Below are 14,307 nucleotides of genomic sequence, written 5' to 3' on the forward strand. Positions count from 1 at the left end.
AATGGTCCTTTATTCATAAAAATATAAGCATCTTGACCCAAAATTGTTACCTGCCTTTAGACACCATTTTGGATGATTCTGTTTGGCTACAAAGATAGATATAGGAACTTTTGAATGTTCTATTCCATTAATTCAAAAATTCTACCTTTACCTTTTTATTTGATGTTGATGGTTAGATATGAAAATAAATCCTTCTTTTTGAATAACATTTTCTTAACATTTGGAAGTTCAATCAAAAAAAGCCAAAATTACTTGCAAATTTTTTGGTGACAATTGACATTTTAGTTACAAAAGTGACATTTTAACTACATAACCTAATTGCTAAGTTCACATTTGATACATATAACACTTATTGTGATTTTATACCTAACAAAATCCCCTCGTGTTTTACTATCATTTGACCAATTAAAAAATTACAAAATATTATACAAAGTTTATCTAGAAGTTAAATATATTATCAGATTAATCGATATATAATTATATGATGATACGGATCTATAAAAATAAAATAAAAATATTTAGTTAGTTAAAATTTAAACATAAATTAATTCTATGTTGGTAGGGTTGACGGCAAAAATGTTACTATTATTTGGAGGCCGCCGGCAACTTGGACGGTACATAGGAATAACATAAAAACCCACCCACATGGAATTTGCAATTATAAGCTTGTTTAATGCCAAATTAGCAAGTAAAAAGGGACAAAATCGCACGTGAAAATTATAGATTAGTCACTGGATTAATTACTATTTAATTCACAACTTGAGACATAGGAATATTAATTATAGACCATGCTTTTTATATTTTTTTAATAGAGTTACTCAAGTACCATAATTAAAGCATTAATATAATGCAATGTTGCCATGTTTTTTTGGATTTTAATGTGCAATTTGAAGAATCTGTGGGTCATCATCATCCTTTAGTTGTTTGAATTCTGGCTTATGCTTCCACGAAATTCTTTCAACTTTTTGGCCTTGTTTGGTGGCTGTGTTTTCTTTCTTTTGAATTTTCATTTTAAAAATCGAATCGATAAAGCGATTCAATTAATTCAATTTTTTTAATTAAAGATAGACAAACTCTAATTATTAGCGAGAATTAATTATTAGTGTTGGATAATTTTTAATCAGACAACACCATTTAAGAGAATTGAGAGTCAAACTTTAAACCTCATACACCATCTTAAGATCTTACTGAACCAAGACTTCAAATGTCAACTAATTCAATTTAAATTAATATTTCTGAACTGAAATTAATTGTAAAATTGTAAAATATTAAACTGATCGAGTGTAAAAATTGTATGACTCTTTATTTACTATAATGGTTAGAGTGTGATCCATTTATGTATTAATTTTTTAGTATGTTTATTGGTTTTTTTTTAAATACTATGTTTGTTAGTTAAGTTTTCCATTTATAGAGTTGTTATGTATAAGGAGTAAGGACTAACTGCAAAATAATTTATAAAGTTTAATAAATTTTACAATTAACTTTAAATTTTAAATAAACTAAATATAAATTAATATATTTTTTTATAATTGAGAATATTGAGCAATTTTTTAATTAAAATTTTAATTTATCATGTATATATTAAGATTCATATTAATATTTTTTTATTAGAAAATTACTCGTTTCAGATTGTAAAAAAAATAAACAAACTGTATCAAAATTAAGAAGCACGGAAACTTCAATGAAGTTGCATATCCCGTTTTGAAAACGTTTCGGAAACCGAAAACTCTCAGAAATTCTCAGAAACTGATAAGAAAACATTTTGATTTTCATAAATAAAAAAATTATATAGTTATAAAAAAATTTAAAAAGTTCTCAACTAATAACTTTTTAAATAAATTATCCATAATTTTTATTATTTACTTTATCTATACAAAACTTATCTTCTTATCTTTATTGGATTTATTTATATTTTATTTATTTTATTAATAGGAATAAATATATAAATAAAATTTAATATATATAATACTGTCACGACCCGAAATCTCAAGTCGCGACCGGCGCTAGGGAATGGGAATTTTTGTTTCCAAAACCCGTAGCAAGCCTAAAATGAGTATAAATTTTTCGTGAATAAATTGATAAAAAAAAATCATAATCATATACAAAATCATTTTCATGAAAACCTTTCCATTCTTGACGTATACAAACGTCTGTTTCAAAACCTGAAAACATTACATAGGAACCTGGGTCTTATATTGCGATGTCTCACATCTAGCACAGCCCGTTCCACCTTTAACAAACGGTTTAAAAGCGCAGTTTCAAAACCTTTTACAAATATCAGAGTATACGTTTTACAATCAAAACCGTTTGACACACCGTTACAACTTACTAATACTCAACTACTGCAGCACTATTGATTCTGTACAAACTCCGAACTTCTGGAACAAGGACATAGAAGTTCGTCACATCCTTTACTATGACCCTGAAATGAAACACTGTGAGGGGGTCAGTATTTTGGGAAATACTGAGTGAGTTTACGTTTACTAATGGTGTTATGTAAAATAACATCGCATTTAAAACATAACAAATATATATATGAACATAGTATATATCAAGTATTAGATCCGATTGAAACCTTAATCTTAAACTCTTACTATTTCCTATCCGTATCCTACTCATATTGTATCCATCAATATTATATCAAATCATTTCAATCCAAGTGGTACGGTCCCGAGATAGTTCAACCGAGTTACTCGTTACCACGTGACATAGTCCCGAGATAGTTCAACCGAGTTACATCATGTCACTGCTTAATCCCAAGGTGTGAGTCCCGAGATAGTTCAACCGAGTTACTCACTAGATACGGGTCCCGAGATAGTTCAACCGAGTTACTCACGTATCTACCAAAAACATAATCCTCCTTACTCCCAAACATAGTCATCATTTAACGAGATCATATCAAACATTTTTAAATACATGCATCTATCTATACTAATTCTATGACTGACCGGACACTGGTGATCACACAGCCTATTGACGCCCAATAGGTAGCTCGTTTCCTCGGATCACTATACTAGTTTTATTTCATAAAGAATAAACATTTAATAAAAATAATAATCATTATAAATAATAACGTTTCATGCGATGCATTTATAATAATAATAAACAAAATGAATAACTTTTATTAATAACACGCAAAAGTAGACTGTAAACTCACCACTTGCTATCCAAAATCTTCTAGAACAAACAAAGCAATATCGTTCGTCACGTTCCGTGTCCTGTTAGTAGTTTCCTCGGCAAGTCTACAAAAATTCGATAATAACCTAAATTATTAACATTCTAACTATATGCTAAATATCCAAAACATAATTTCTAGCCAACTTCGGCTATCGAAATCGCTCATTTAAAACAGTCCGACCTCTAAACAAACTTAACATTCTTAAAGTTTAGAATGTCTCCTAAAACATTTGTTTAGGTCTCGGACTGAGATTAGCACCCGAAGGTGTCGGAAATTAGCTCCAAAGTTATTTCCTTAAAGCTGATTACAAGTGCAGGGCAGACTGCATAATAAAATATTCAGTCCAAAATGAACATCTTAGGTTCCGAATCATCAAAAACTTATACTTAGACATATTTAGATAACATCCTTAAGTTTCCGTACCAACAAACGGAACTTAATTTGGAGTTATATAACTCGAGATACGGCCTTTGCAACAGGGCTGTTTTGCATAAGAGTTTTCTGCAAAACGTCCTACTAGTTTGCGTAAACTTTATCTCGTAACTTATAGACTAACGGAACCTTAGACTTTAGCATTTATATCATAAATCTTTGTACTATGCTAGGGCCAAATACCTTAAACATTAATCACACCAAAGTCCAATCAATACTTATTTCGAAAACGTCGAACTACATTCTTACCTCGATCCGTTACTTGTCGAGTTTAACCAACGACGAATGCTTTCGTTCTCGACAATTGAGGACTTACCCCCTCAGCCCCTATGACCTTTATACCTCTGCCTACTAGGGGCAGGGCATGGCTGTCCGGAATCCTTGCCGAACCTAGGAAACAAAACGCAAAACGTTTCATCACCGCCAAACAAGCATTCAAACACGCAAACCCGACATATTGCCGAAATCACTTAGTTCTCGTCCAATTTTAATCATTAAAAATTTCCAAAATTTTCAGACATAATACTTCTTACATAACAGCCCTAACTTATCAATATTCAACCATCAAATCTCATAATTAATGACTTAAATTTATCAAGAATCATTAACATAATCAACACACCAAATTCATCCATGATTGCCAAAACTTGCCTTCAATTTCTCATCCAAATCTATCACTTATATTCAATAAATTTCGGCCATGACCTATCTTAAATATATCAACCTTAATTACTCATAATTCCATCATCAAAATATCAAATTCAAAGCTTCTAAACATCAAGAATCATCAATTATATATTCAACCATGAATTCATGAAATTGCCGAAAATGAACAGCCCTTTACTCATCCATTTCGTCCAAAATTCAGCAAATAAAAACTGGAATTGATGCTTACCTTGAGTAGAGGATTGAGTCCTGAATCCATAGCCACCAAAATCGTTCAATTTGGTCGAGAAACGAGTTCCGAAACTTGATTTTGGCATGATCTCTCCATTTTTCTCTTTTCTTTCTTCTTCTCCATCTTTTCTTTCTTTCTTCTTATTCTTTGCTAATGAATGAATGAGTTATGGATATTGCTGGAAATTATGCCACTTAATCACTTACTCATCAAGTTGTGGCCTTATATCCATTTTAGCCCTTTAATTTGCCACCTCCTCATTTCTTAATCCATAACTTTTCTTTCGTCCAATTTAGTCCGTCGAACACTAAATCTTTTAGGTCCGACTAACTCCATATTATTTATTTCCAAATAAATAATATTAATCTCATATCTTATAATTTCATTTTTCAATAATTTTATTTTGGCAATTTTTGCCAAAAACGCTCAAATTTCCATTTTGAGCTAACTTGCACTTTTTCATCCAATATTTCATTTTAATGATTATCGATAATCATTTTATGGACATTATTTTCTTATCTTAAGAAAATAGAGTAAAACACAACTTCCCTCGGAATTTTATGGTCAAAAGTCCACTTTAGTCCTTAAAGTGGCTAATTTGCACTTTAACTCAACTTCTCAATTAACCGACATGCTTAACTAAACAATGTCCAAAAATTATGAAACTTTTTCCATAATTTCTTAAAAATATTTCACGGACCTTAACGTGAAAATCATTAGATCGGGACTTATACTTTATTTTATTTTAATTACTCTGGCTTCCCTTTAGTCCCGCTAGTAATCACTCTGAATAATAAATTTTCGCTTAAAATTTATTATTCCGCGATCCAATTAATATACTTATTCCGACAATACTTGTTATTTTGATTCTCATTCCCGATCACCTTATCCCAACTTTCTTAATTTCGGACAAGTGGCACGTCCTAGAATCTGAAAAGTATCTTAACAGTTTACGGGGTATTACATTCACCCCCCCTTATAATAAATTCGTCCTCGAATTTAAACTTTTGCCACTTACTCGAAATAAACACATATGAGTAGCTTCCTTGCATACTCGCTCTTACCTTGCACGTACACTCTTTGATAGAGTGATTTTTCCAAAGAACTTGCATCGCTGAAGTATCGTTAGTTCGTAGGTTTCTTATTTGCGTAACAACGATCCCTACTGGCTCCTTTTCTTATAATAGATCCTTGCTCACTTCTACTGTATATTAATCCTCGACTTTATCCATACCTTTGGGATAACTTTCTATTCTATCCAACTTGAACTGTATTTTGTTTTTCTTGGTATTATTTCCTCTATCGTTTTCAACTTTAATAACTGTCTTTGTTATCAAATTTTCGATTCTTCTTACGAGAATTGCTAACATCTATAAAGATTGTTAGTTTTGTCGTTGCATTTCTTTGTATCATAGTCAATTGTACGTTTATACTTAATATCTGTTCGTAAAAGAGATGACCAACCTTTCTGCAACTTTCTTAATTCGCGCGTAGCAACTTCGTATACAATTTCCGTATCGATAGGACAAAAACATGTGGGATAACAATTGTTATCACGTTGGGCTCTTCTCCCGTCGTCCACTAACCTCTTTCCTTAATAGGCTCGCATCCTTTCGCTTCTTAGCGCTAACACTCTTCAACTTTTATTTATCATTCGCTTTGTGATATCATAAGAGTCATACTACTCTTCATATTAACTTTCTACCAACTTACCCAAAGTTGTGGTCACAAATCAATATGGACTCATTCCCATATCAACTTCAAACATTTGTTTGTCCATCATCTATTAATAAAAACTTTGACTTACATCTTTTTGAGTTATCCTAAACTTGTCTAAAATTTTCTTTTCTAGCTCTCTTCAGCTGTCCAATTCGCTTATTCAAAAGCATCTGTTTACCAAAATAAGTTGACATTCTTATAGTCAACAATGCTGTCCAAAATTTTCCTTTACACTCCGGGTTGAGATTGATACTCAAAAGTGTCAAAAATTGGCCTGGAATTCGCCTTCCAGGTTATCGTTGATTGCTTGCATAGGCTGTTGTTTAAGCTTATGAACTAAGCATCCAAATGATCCTTACTTGAAATATTATCGTTATTCTTAGACTTCATCCTCCTGTCTGCATCTTCCGTTTAGAATCAAACTTCTTTCGATATTTCATTAATCTCCTTAAATGTTCTCCTATACTTTTCTTTTCTTGTTGAGTACACGGTTAATCTGTCACCTTATCTCAAGTCCTACTCTTCCGTAGATTACTTATTTTATGATGTGTTGTTACTTAACACATATCTTATTCGTGTCATATGGTAGTTAGGAATTCCTTTTCCTTCACCACTATTCATGCATTTCATAGCTCATGAATCTCATGAAGTGGAATGCATGCCTGGCATTTCTCGATATGTATCAAGTCCTTATGCACAATATATCTTAGCTCATGATCCTTTATTTTTAAATGTCTATATCAGACTGGTAATATCTTTTACTAGCGTCCATTGAAATCCTTACCATTACTCTACTACGTTTCGTGACCAATGTATACTTCTTGTCTTAATGCACATATTGCTTTTCGATCCTTTTTATTCCTACAATTCTATTGCGTATGTTACTTTTGGATCCTCTAGTCTTAGTGATTATAGGACTGGTAACTACTTACCAATGTCCGGTGAAGTTCTCACCTTTGTCCTACTTACCTTTCGATCACCTTGTACTTCTTATTCTCAATATCTCCAACCTTATCTTTTGTTTAGGGTCGAGGGTTGTTCCCTTTTGAATTTGTTGACGGGTTGCACTCTTGATCTTGTGTAAGTCCCTTTATCATATTCTTACTGATATCTCGTCTATCAGTAAATTTGTTCGCATACCTAGACCAATTCAATTCCTCTTAACTTCTTTTGTACAGACGTTGATTTCCTTGTTCCCTTCTTGTTACTTTCCAAGTAACGTTCTCACTTCCTTTCCTCGATTACCTTTATCGAGTGCTTTTAATCCACGCAAGATATACAAATCTCTTTAGCACCGACTCTCTCAATAGATCTCTCTGTAACCTCTATTCATCTACTTCACCGTTCGTCAATCGCAACGGTTAGTCTTTAGGTAACCGTATTAGGAATATCATACTCCAAAATCAACCCGATCCAACTGCTTGATCAGAATTTATCAGGGTTTTACAAGCCGTATCTCTCGTTTACTTCCTTCGCGTCTTCTAAGCGCTCTCGATCCAAAACTATATTCTTCTTAGGGTTTATGTGTTTGCGTGTCATGAATTCCCATTATCGTGATGGTTGTCTATATCGATCACACACATCTTGGTGTCAATGTTTGCAATCAAATACTTCGATGTCGTTATCTAGCGATCATCGTTGTACCTCTTGCTCTTGAGGTGACTCACTCCTCCTATACGATCTTCATTTTATAGGCTCTACCTATGAGCTGTAAAGCTACGCTCACTATCAAACTATCTCTATACAATCCTTTATATTTGTTATTGCTCTTTGTTAAAGTTTATATATTGGCGCCACAAGAAATTCCATCTAGTTTTCTTATGTTTTCAAATCGTTTTGACTTTGCCCGTCGGCACTTTCAAAACGTTTTATTTTCAAATCAAATACAATCTCAATCATATCGTTTCAAAATCTTTAGTATAATTGCGCATCAGAGTGATGACACCTCTCATCACTAAAGAGTTGCTATTTCAAATTCTTTTAATTGCTCGTATCAGCGAATGCATGATGTAGTGTAAAATTATGGTTTTATATCAAAATATTTATACATATATGCTGATACTGCAATATATTTTCAATTATGTCTTTCATGCTTCCTATGGCATACTATATGTTGGGACTGTGCACAATTATACTTTCAAAAGAAATCTCAAAGCGTTATTTCTTTTGTAAATACCATAAGTCAACTCAGATCGGAACTTCTGTGACATTTTAGCTTTTCTTTATTATGACTTTTCATCAATCTTATTGGTGTGTCCTTTCTCTTCTTGTTCTCTATCTATTCATCATCTACTTATCAAGCTATGTTCAGGGCATAGCTTAGGTTATTCGTGCATATTGGACATTTTGTAGAGTATGTCGAACTCTTTCAATATATGTTCAATGTGTGTTCAATGTATGTTCTCTACGTTTTGTTCCCTTCCTAAAGGATTATCTTAGGTTATGCACCTAGCTTCGCAATCTTTCTAATGCATCATCTTATTCGATGACGATCTATCTCTTATACTATCCCTCTCTACTATAATGGCTTGCCTTACTAGCCAAACCATAATATACTAGTGCTAATCATACGAATCGTACCGGGGCGTTTGACTAGATTCGTTTCAGATGACTTCTAGTCACTACCATTAGATTGAACCGTCTATTTGGTTCAAGAATATCCAACTGGCATTCGGGTGATCGTGTCCTTCCTCAACGATATAAGAACGGTCGGATGAAATTAACCTGGAGGGTACATCCTCTCTGTTGACTATAGCGTGCATCTTGCCCAAACATGGTGAAACAAGAACAATTCGTTGTGAGATTCCATTTCTCACAAGTCCTTCTCCGTATGCACATTGCATATGCATACTCCAGCGTAAATAAAGCACGCGTCCTCATCGTCAACACGTATTCCATATAGAACAAACAACGTTTCACGAAGCAATCGGATTATACGGACTCGCATCCTATCGAGGAGAGTTAGAAATTTGAACACAACAAGGACTTATCAATGACAAGACTCGAATCCTATAGCTGCAGTAGTTCCTAGGTCACTTAATGACAGAGTACCTAGGGTCAGACAGACATTAATCACAGACTGGCAGTAGTATCAACCTGCCTCAAACCATATTAGTAGTGGTAACTGGACCAACTGCTCTGATACCACCTTTGTCACGACCCGAAATCTCAAGTCGCGACCGGCGCTAGGGAATGGGAATTTTTGTTTCCAAAACCCGTAGCAAGCCTAAAATGAGTATAAATTTTTCGTGAATAAATTGATAAAAAAAAATCATAATCATATACAAAATCATTTTCATGAAAACCTTTCCATTCTTGACGTATACAAACGTCTGTTTCAAAACCTGAAAACATTACATAGGAACCTGGGTCTTATATTGCGATGTCTCACATCTAGCACAGCCCGTTCCACCTTTAACAAACGGTTTAAAAGCGCAGTTTCAAAACCTTTTACAAATATCAGAGTATACGTTTTACAATCAAAACCGTTTGACACACCGTTACAACTTACTAATACTCAACTACTGCAGCACTATTGATTCTGTACAAACTCCGAACTTCTGGAACAAGGACATAGAAGTTCGTCACATCCTTTACTATGACCCTGAAATGAAACACTGTGAGGGGGTCAGTATTTTGGGAAATACTGAGTGAGTTTACGTTTACTAATGGTGTTGTGTAAAATAACATCGCATTTAAAACATAACAAATATATATATGAACATAGTATATATCAAGTATTAGATCCGATTGAAACCTTAATCTTAAACTCTTACTATTTCCTATCCGTATCCTACTCATATTGTATCCATCAATATTATATCAAATCATTTCAATCCAAGTGGTACGGTCCCGAGATAGTTCAACCGAGTTACTCGTTACCACGTGACATAGTCCCGAGATAGTTCAACCGAGTTACATCATGTCACTGCTTAATCCCAAGGTGTGAGTCCCGAGATAGTTCAACCGAGTTACTCACTAGATACGGGTCCCGAGATAGTTCAACCGAGTTACTCACGTATCTACCAAAAACATAATCCTCCTTACTCCCAAACATAGTCATCATTTAACGAGATCATATCAAACATTTTTAAATACATGCATCTATCTATACTAATTCTATGACTGACCGGACACTGGTGATCACACAGCCTATTGACGCCCAATAGGTAGCTCGTTTCCTCGGATCACTATACTAGTTTTATTTCATAAAGAATAAACATTTAATAAAAATAATAATCATTATAAATAATAACGTTTCATGCGATGCATTTATAATAATAATAAACAAAATGAATAACTTTTATTAATAACACGCAAAAGTAGACTGTAAACTCACCACTTGCTATCCAAAATCTTCTAGAACAAACAAAGCAATATCGTTCGTCACGTTCCGTGTCCTGTTAGTAGTTTCCTCGGCAAGTCTACAAAAATTCGATAATAACCTAAATTATTAACATTCTAACTATATGCTAAATATCCAAAACATAATTTCTAGCCAACTTCGGCTATCGAAATCGCTCATTTAAAACAGTCCGACCTCTAAACAAACTTAACATTCTTAAAGTTTAGAATGTCTCCTAAAACATTTGTTTAGGTCTCGGACTGAGATTAGCACCCGAAGGTGTCGGAAATTAGCTCCAAAGTTATTTCCTTAAAGCTGATTACAAGTGCAGGGCAGACTGCATAATAAAATATTCAGTCCAAAATGAACATCTTAGGTTCCGAATCATCAAAAACTTATACTTAGACATATTTAGATAACATCCTTAAGTTTCCGTACCAACAAACGGAACTTAATTTGGAGTTATATAACTCGAGATACGGCCTTTGCAACAGGGCTGTTTTGCAGAAGAGTTTTCTGCAAAACGTCCTACTAGTTTGCGTAAACTTTATCTCGTAACTTATAGACTAACGGAACCTTAGACTTTAGCATTTATATCATAAATCTTTGTACTATGCTAGGGCCAAATACCTTAAACATTAATCACACCAAAGTCCAATCAATACTTATTTCGAAAACGTCGAACTACATTCTTACCTCGATCCGTTACTTGTCGAGTTTAACCAACGACGAATGCTTTCGTTCTCGACAATTGAGGACTTACCCCCTCAGCCCCTATGACCTTTATACCTCTGCCTACTAGGGGCAGGGCATGGCTGTCCGGAATCCTTGCCGAACCTAGGAAACAAAACGCAAAACGTTTCATCACCGCCAAACAAGCATTCAAACACGCAAACCCGACATATTGCCGAAATCACTTAGTTCTCGTCCAATTTTAATCATTAAAAATTTCCAAAATTTTCAGACATAACACTTCTTACATAACAGCCCTAACTTATCAATATTCAACCATCAAATCTCATAATTAATGACTTAAATTTATCAAGAATCATTAACATAATCAACACACCAAATTCATCCATGATTGCCAAAACTTGCCTTCAATTTCTCATCCAAATCTATCACTTATATTCAATAAATTTCGGCCATGACCTATCTTAAATATATCAACCTTAATTACTCATAATTCCATCATCAAAATATCAAATTCAAAGCTTCTAAACATCAAGAATCATCAATTATATATTCAACCATGAATTCATGAAATTGCCGAAAATGAACAGCCCTTTACTCATCCATTTCGTCCAAAATTCAGCAAATAAAAACTGGAATTGATGCTTACCTTGAGTAGAGGATTGAGTCCTGAATCCATAGCCACCAAAATCGTTCAATTTGGTCGAGAAACGAGTTCCGAAACTTGATTTTGGCATGATCTCTCCATTTTTCTCTTTTCTTTCTTCTTCTCCATCTTTTCTTTCTTTCTTCTTATTCTTTGCTAATGAATGAATGAGTTATGGATATTTCTGGAAATTATGCCACTTAATCCCTTACTCATCAAGTTGTGGCCTTATATCCATTTTAGCCCTTTAATTTGCCACCTCCTCATTTCTTAATCCATAACTTTTCTTTCGTCCAATTTAGTCCGTCGAACACTAAATCTTATAGGTCCGACTAACTCCATATTATTTATTTCCAAATAAATAATATTAATCTCATATCTTATAATTTCATTTTTCAATAATTTTATTTTGGCAATTTTTGCCAAAAACGCTCAAATTTCCATTTTGAGCTAACTTGCACTTTTTCATCCAATATTTCATTTTAATGATTATCGATAATCATTTTATGGACATTATTTTCTTATCTTAAGAAAATAGAGTAAAACACAACTTCCCTCGGAATTTTATGGTCAAAAGTCCACTTTAGTCCTTAAAGTGGCTAATTTGCACTTTAACTCAACTTCTCAATTAACCGACATGCTTAACTAAACAATGTCCAAAAATTATGAAACTTTTTCCATAATTTCTTAAAAATATTTCACGGACCTTAACGTGAAAATCATTAGATCGGGACTTATACTTTATTTTATTTTAATTACTCTGGCTTCCCTTTAGTCCCGCTAGTAATCACTCTGAATAATAAATTTTCGCTTAAAATTTATTATTCCGCGATCCAATTAATATACTTATTCCGACAATACTTGTTATTTTGATTCTCATTCCCGATCACCTTATCCCAACTTTCTTAATTTCGGACAAGTGGCACGTCCTAGAATCTGAAAAGTATCTTAACAGTTTACGGGGTATTACATTCACCCCCCCTTATAATAAATTCGTCCTCGAATTTAAACTTTTGCCACTTACTCGAAATAAACACATATGAGTAGCTTCCTTGCATACTCGCTCTTACCTTGCACGTACACTCTTTGATAGAGTGATTTTTCCAAAGAACTTGCATCGCTGAAGTATCGTTAGTTCGTAGGTTTCTTATTTGCGTAACAACGATCCCTACTGGCTCCTTTTCTTATAATAGATCCTTGCTCACTTCTACTGTATATTAATCCTCGACTTTATCCATACCTTTGGGATAACTTTCTATTCTATCCAACTTGAACTGTATTTTGTTTTTCTTGGTATTATTTCCTCTATCGTTTTCAACTTTAATAACTGTCTTTGTTATCAAATTTTCGATTCTTCTTACGAGAATTGCTAACATCTATAAAGATTGTTAGTTTTGTCGTTGCATTTCTTTGTATCATAGTCAATTGTACGTTTATACTTAATATCTGTTCGTAAAAGAGATGACCAACCTTTCTGCAACTTTCTTAATTCGCGCGTAGCAACTTCGTATACAATTTCCGTATCGATAGGACAAAAACATGTGGGATAACAATTGTTATCACGTTGGGCTCTTCTCCCGTCGTCCACTAACCTCTTTCCTTAATAGGCTCGCATCCTTTCGCTTCTTAGCGCTAACACTCTTCAACTTTTATTTATCATTCGCTTTGTGATATCATAAGAGTCATACTACTCTTCATATTAACTTTCTACCAACTTACCCAAAGTTGTGGTCACAAATCAATATGGACTCATTCCCATATCAACTTCAAACATTTGTTTGTCCATCATCTATTAATAAAAACTTTGACTTACATCTTTTTGAGTTATCCTAAACTTGTCTAAAATTTTCTTTTCTAGCTCTCTTCAGCTGTCCAATTCGCTTATTCAAAAGCATCTGTTTACCAAAATAAGTTGACATTCTTATAGTCAACAATGCTGTCCAAAATTTTCCTTTACACTCCGGGTTGAGATTGATACTCAAAAGTGTCAAAAATTGGCCTGGAATTCGCCTTCCAGGTTATCGTTGATTGCTTGCATAGGCTGTTGTTTAAGCTTATGAACTAAGCATCCAAATGATCCTTACTTGAAATATTATCGTTATTCTTAGACTTCATCCTCCTGTCTGCATCTTCCGTTTAGAGTCAAACTTCTTTCGATATTTCATTAATCTCCTTAAATGTTCTCCTATACTTTTCTTTTCTTGTTGAGTACACGGTTAATCTGTCACCTTATCTCAAGTCCTACTCTTCCGTAGATTACTTATTTTATGATGTGTTGTTACTTAACACATATCTTATTCGTGTCATATGGTAGTTAGGAATTCCTTTTCCTTCACCACTATTCATGCATTTCATAGCTCATGAATCTCATGAAGTGGAATGCATGCCTGGCATTT

At 33.6% G+C, this 14,307-nt stretch overlaps 2 long non-coding RNA genes across 2 annotated transcripts; both read right to left on the reverse strand.

The window, feature by feature from the left end:
• Positions 1–2,075: 2,075 nt before the first annotated feature.
• On the reverse strand, positions 2,076–4,766 carry LOC126674494 (uncharacterized). The gene is made up of 3 exons (XR_007639548.2): positions 4,506–4,766; positions 3,158–4,000; positions 2,076–2,435 (listed from the first exon to the last, which is right to left on the reverse strand). It is a non-coding gene; the product is annotated as an uncharacterized LOC126674494 (long non-coding RNA).
• A 4,718-nt stretch (positions 4,767–9,484) lies between these two features.
• On the reverse strand, positions 9,485–12,510 carry LOC126674483 (uncharacterized). Its single transcript, XR_007639543.2, has 3 exons — positions 11,915–12,510; positions 10,567–11,409; positions 9,485–9,844 (listed from the first exon to the last, which is right to left on the reverse strand). It is a non-coding gene; the product is annotated as an uncharacterized LOC126674483 (long non-coding RNA).
• Positions 12,511–14,307: the final 1,797 nt, after the last annotated feature.

This window comes from Mercurialis annua, linkage group LG1-X (assembly GCF_937616625.2).
Source record: "Mercurialis annua linkage group LG1-X, ddMerAnnu1.2, whole genome shotgun sequence".
Lineage (NCBI taxonomy): Eukaryota > Viridiplantae > Streptophyta > Magnoliopsida > Malpighiales > Euphorbiaceae > Mercurialis > Mercurialis annua.